The sequence below is a fragment of the Rutidosis leptorrhynchoides genome, chromosome 1 (genome assembly GCF_046630445.1).
Source record: "Rutidosis leptorrhynchoides isolate AG116_Rl617_1_P2 chromosome 1, CSIRO_AGI_Rlap_v1, whole genome shotgun sequence".
Taxonomy (NCBI): Eukaryota; Viridiplantae; Streptophyta; class Magnoliopsida; order Asterales; family Asteraceae; genus Rutidosis; species Rutidosis leptorrhynchoides.
The window spans coordinates 235,920,029-235,926,962 of record NC_092333.1 but is presented as its reverse complement, the minus strand read 5'-3'; positions in this window follow the sequence as shown (position 1 = coordinate 235,926,962).

The window sequence follows — 6,934 nt, the reverse complement described above, 5'->3', positions numbered from 1 at the left end:
AGGTTTTGGGTTCTGTCGATTGAATCAAAGAAGAAGAAAGGATAAGGGAAAACAGAAAGGACGGTTTAAATGAAATTAAAATGGGTTTTAATCAGATAAATTAAATTGGTTCAATGGTTTGGTGTGTTGTCTGGTATGGGAGTGATCCTGGTTCGATTCTAGCATCTGCCAACATTTTTTTTGTGATAAGCTTTATGAGGTAGTTACTATTTCCATTATTATTATTATTATTATTATTATTATTATTATTATTATTATTATTATTATTATTATTATTATTATTATTATTATTATTATTATTATTATTGTTGTTGTTGTTGTTGTTGTTGTTGTTGTTGTTATCATGATTATTATTATTATTGTTATTATTACATTTATCATTAGTGTTATTTTTATTACTATCATTAGGTAGTAGAATTATTATTATTATTATTAATATTATTATTATTAAGTATTATAAATATTAGTTATTACCATTATTATTACTAAAATAAGTATTAGATACCATTTATTATTATTATTATTATTATCATAACCCTAGTTACAATTATGATTATGATTATTAATAATGATATTACTAATATTATTGTCATTACTAATATTATTATTAAGTAGTATTATTATTATCAATATTATCATTAGTACTATTATAAGTATTATAACCATTAATGTATTCATTAATATTAGTATCAGTATCATTTTAGACGTATTATTATTATTAACAAAAGTATTACTACTAAGAATATCATTCGTAAAAAGATTGTTATAATTATTATTATTAATAGGCATTAAGTATTAACATCAAAATTATTATCATCATTGTCATTATCAAATTATTCATTACTGATATTATCATTTTTAAAATAATTATTATTATTACTATGACTATATTTTTTTACCAAAACTATTATTTTGCTAAAACTATCATTATTATTATTATCAGTATTATCTATATCAATATTACTAAAAATAATTACGTTTATGAAAATAAAAGTTTTAAAGATATTATTAAGGTTGTAAGTATGTTTTTAATCAAATTAACAAAGTTTCCATAGATATTCATATATAACATGTTAAGTATTTTTATTAAAATACTAATCAAATATATATCAATATAACTATATAAATATTAAACATTCTGAATATAAACACAAACAAGATAAGTATAATATATAATTTAAGATATAGTATATAAACTTGTTCGATTACGATTATATATTTTAATATATATACAAATTATATAGGTTCGTGAACCCGAGGTCAACACTACATTTGTTCAATGTCGTCATATGTATTTTTACTACAAAATACAGTATGGTGAGTTCATTTGATTCTCTTTTATTCTTTACATTTTTGGGACTGAGAATACATGCGCTACTTTTACAACTGCTTTATTAAATGCTTTTGAAATACATTTTGAACTGCGAATACATGAAATGCTTTTATAAATGTTTGACGAGATAGACACAAGTAAAACATTCCTCGAATGAATTATGTGGACGTGATAATTGCCACCATTGAATTATGTGGACGTGATAATTGCCACAATTGATATGAATATTTTTCCCCTGATTATTATTGCTTGGTAACCTAAGAATTAGGGAACATCACTAATTTTTAGAATTAGTGCACGCCTAATTGACGCGAATCCTAAAGGTAGCGACCGGGTTTAACACCACCACCCAGAATGTTCACTAGACGGAAGAGCTAGTGGGCGTGGTGTTTAGTACTTCGAAGTTTATATGATCATTATACAGACGAGATGTTTCTGTTTTGGAGATATTACTATGCTAATTATATGTTAAGGTCGGTTACCAAGCCAAGCTATGAAAGCAATGAAAAGTGAATGTTATGTATCAAGAGAATGATTTTATACACATGTTATGTGTATGTTATTTTTGTGCACAAGATATGTGTACAGTTACTAAGATTTATGAAAGATGATTTCGTACACGAGAAAGGTATAATGTATTTAAAAGATATCGCATGTGCATTACAGGTGGGTATAGAATTCGGGCCCATTTGTACCATGCAGCATTTAAATCTTGTGGTCTATCAAAATGATGAATTTTATTATTTTATGATAAACTTATGAACTCACCAACCTTTTGGTTGACACTTTAAAGCATGTTTATTCTCAGGTATGAAAGAAATCTTTCGCTGTGCATTTGCTCATTTTAAAGATATTACTTGGAGTCATTCATGAAAATTTTCAAAAGACGTTGCATTCAAGTCGTTGAGTTCATCATGATTATTATTAAGTCAATTATAGTTGGATATATTATGAAATGGTATGCATGCCGTCAACTTTCAATGTAATGAAAGTTTGTCTTTTAAAAACGAATGCAATGTTTGTAAAATGTATCATATAGAGGTCAAGTACCTCGCGATGTAACCATTTGTAATGTATTCGTCCAGATGGATTAGGACGGGTCGTTATAAAGAGGAAGCTGAAAGATCCTCCTGAAATTAGCTTTAGTAATCCTCCTTAATCCATTAACACCTCTGAGTTCAAACTCAAATCTAGCCAGTTCTCCCTGTGGATTAATAGCAGTAGGTTGTGTAGCTTCTACAAATTTGATAGTTCTATTTAGAAGTCTCAAATCTGCCTCAAGTACATTGGCAGTATTGCTCAATGCACCCCATAAGGTATGCCTTTCCAGAATAGTCAGTCAGTAGTTGCCGGGTATGTTGGTTTCAGAGTTGATGAAGTGATTTTTCGCCATTTAGCTGTTTTAATAAGAAATAGAAGACCATAATATTTTATCGTATAACACATATCTCTATCCTTATTTCCTTTGAAGTCCTTTAAATTTTTCAATAATATCATTTTTTATGGATTTTTCTAAGTTGTAAAAATCATTTATTCAAATTATTTACAAATATTTGACAATCACGACAGCAAATTTAAGCAATCAAGCAATTAAAACAAGTATCATGATTATTCAAGCCATAACACCAAAAATCTAATCAACACTTAGTCATTTTTTAAATTGAAGAGCAGATTCAGTAACCATGAAATATTGGAGACTCGGTAACCAAATATGCTTTTCTTTTCACTTTGATGAACTAGATTAAGCATGCAAGCTTTTCAAAATCAAATCATGAATTATTTTAAACTACCTAAAATCAGACTTGGTATCCAGACCAGATCTCAGATTCGGTATTTTCAAATTTCATATTGAAGGTATTTCGTATGCCCGAGAGACATATTAAATTAATGTGGCTAATATGTTTTGATCCAAGTCGGGTCATACCCAATAACAAGCTTACCGACACCTTATTCGTATTTGATCTTAGCGATTGGATCGTTGATTAAAATACGCAACACTTGAATTTTAGAAAAATGGTTTTCTAAAATAATATTACTGGATGTATATATAAATTATGGAATAATTTATATGATATGGATTTAATTATTTATAGGTTAAATAATTAATTAATTATGTTACATTTTTTAAAATTGGTTTTATAAAATAAAGTATACGTAACAAATAAAATGAAATTTTATAAAATTGGTTTTATAAATAATATACACAATTTATAAAATAGAAATTTATAAAATATTTTTTATAAAATCTAATTTTATAAAACTATTTTATAAGATGGAAGTTTATATATTATGTTTTATAAAATCTAATGTTATAAAATCTATTTTATAAAATAATATGGGAGTGGCATTGGAGTTGCAAGTAAGCATGCTAATAAACATTATTTTAGTGTGGTTACTTCCCATGTGCATGTGCATAAGGACCAAGACTGAAATGTCCCGTTCATATTGATTATAAACGTTCCATATTAATTGATTTCGTCGCGAGGTTTTGACCTCTATATGAGACGTTTTTCAAAGACTGCATTCATTTTTATAACAACCATAACCTTTATTTTATCGATAAATGTTTAAAAAGCATTACGTAGATTATCAGATAATGATAATCTAAAATATACCATTTACACACGACCATTACATAATGGTTTACAATAAAAATATATTACATCAAAGTAAGTTTCTTGAATGCAGTTTTTACACAATATCATACAAGCATGGACTCCAAATCTTGTCCTTATTTTAGTATGCAACAGCGGAAGCTCTTAATAATCACCTGAGAATAAACATGCTTAAAACGTCAACAAAAATGTTGGTGAGTTATAGGTTTAACCTATATATTATCAAATCATAATAATAGACCACAAGATTTCTCATTTTTTCATAAATATCATTACACTCGCAAGTGCATAAAAATCATTCATATGTTGAACACCTGGTAACCGACGTTAACATAATGCATAGAATATCCCCAAAACAGAACCACTCGTCTGTATAATAATCTCAAAATACTAAACCATCCATAACCTGAATGGGGGTTGTTAAGCCTAATAGATCTATCTTTAGGATTCGCGTCAATTAGGGGCCATTTCCCTAATTCTTAGGCTACCAGACATGAAGGGCGATATTCGGTTTAATAATCCAACCATAGAATGTAGTTTCGCATACTTGTGTCTATTTTGTAAAACATTTATAAAACTGCATGTATGCCAAAAATATTAGATTTTAAAAATGGGACTATAACTCACTTTCACAGATTTTTACTTTGCCGGAAATAAGACTTGGACACTGGTCGATTCACGAACCTATAACAAATATATACATATATAGCAAAGTATGTTCAAAATATATTTACAACATTTTTAATACATTTTACTGCTTTAAGTTTATTAAGTCAGCTGTCCTCATTATTAACCTACAACTAGTTGTCCACAGTTAGATGTACAGAAATAAATCGATGTATATTATCTTGAATCAATCCACCACCCAGTGTATACACGTCTCAGGCTAGATCACAACTCAAAGTATATATATTTTTGGAATCAACCTCAACCATGTATAACTAACTCCAACATTACTGCATATAGAGTGTCTATGGTTGTTCCAAATAATATATATACATGGGTCGATATGATTTGTCAAAACATTTGCATACGTGTCTATGGTATCCCAAGATTACATAATATATTAGAATACATGTATAATACAATATGAGTTAGCTAGGATATGATTAATATATATTTGTTACAATATTTCCCGTAGCTACAACAATCAAAAAATATCCAATCTTGTTTTACCCATAACTTCTTCGTTTTAAATCCGTTTTGAGTGAATCAAATTGCTATGGTTTCATATTGAACTCTATTTTATGAATCTAAATAGAAAAAGTATAGATTTATAGTTGAAAATATAAGTTACAAGTCGTTTTTGTAAGAGGTAGTCATTTCAGTCGAAAGAACGACGTCTTGATGACCATTTTGAAAAACATACTTCCACTTTAAGTTTAACCATGATTTTTGGATATAGTTTCATGTTCATAAGAAAAATCATTTTCCCAGAAGAACAACTTTTAAATCAAAGTTTTTCATAGTTTTTAATTAACTAACCCAAAACAGCCCGCGGTGTTACTACGACGGCGTATGTCCGGTTTTACGGTGTTCATCGTGTTTCAAGGTTTTAAATCATTAAGTTAGCATATCATATAGATATAGAACATGTGTTTAGTTGATTTTAAAAGTCAAGTTAGAAGGATTAACTTCTGTTTGCGAACAAGTTTAGAATTAACTAAACTATGTTCTAGTGATTACAAGTTTAAACCTTCGAATAAGATAGCTTTGTATGTATGAATCGAATGATGTTATGAACATCATTACTACCTCAAGTTTTGTGGATAAACCTACTGGAACAGAGAAAAATAGATCTAGCTTTAAAGGATCCTTGGATGGCTTGAAAGTTCTTGAAGCAGAATCATGACACAAAAATAAGTTCAAGTAAGGTTTCCACTCGAAATAAGATTGTTATAGTTATAGAAATTAAATCAAAGTTTGAATATGAGTATTACCTTGAATTAAAAAGATATCTTACTGTAAATAAGAAAGATTTCTTGAGATTGGATGATCACTTGAAATGGATTTGCAAGATTGGAAGTAAGCTAGCAAGATTTCTTGAATTGTTCTTGAATGGTTGTTTTTATGATGATTAAAGCTTGTAATTGAAGCTAAAAGATGGTGAAAATACTTGGAGATGATCAAGTATGATGTTAGGAGTATTTTGAGAGAGAATTTGGAGTGTAAGTATGAGAAAATGGAATGGAAAAATGGGGTGAAATCATAAAAACGAAATTACTTGTTATAAAGAAAAAAAATTCCTTAAGTTTGTTTTTATCTCATTAGTCATACAAGTTGTTAAATAAAGGTTCCACATGTTTTTGACTCTAAGATGGCTGCTAAGAATGAATGATTAAAGGTGTATATACCAATAGTAAATACATCTAGAAGCTGTGTATTGTACGAGTACAAATACGGAAGTACACGAGTAGAATTGTTGATGGAAACGAATGAGAATGTAATTTTGAGCATTTTTGCTAAGTAGAAATACTTTGATATACGTCTTGAAGTCTTTCAAAAGTATATTAATATATCGTAATACACTACATGTATATACATTTTAACTGAGTCGTTAAGTCACCGTTAGTCATTACATATAAGTGTTGTTTTAAGACCTTTAAGTTAACGATCTTGTTAAATGTAATTAATCCATTGTTATTATACTTAAATGAGATGTTAAATTATTACATTATCATGATATTATAATGTATGAATATATCTTAATATGATATATATACATTAAAATGTCGTTACAACGATAATCGTTACATATATGCCTCGTTTTGAAATTCTTAAGTTAGTAGTCTTGTTTTACATCTGTAGTTCATTGTTAACTGTGACGACCCGAAAATTTCCGATCAAATTTAAACCTAATCTTTATATAATTTTGACACGATAAGCAAATTCTGCAATGTTGAGTCTCGAAAACTTTGGAACTATGTTCATATATTCAATTGACCGTTTGACTATTCCCGATGATTCACGAATATTGTGTGATAAT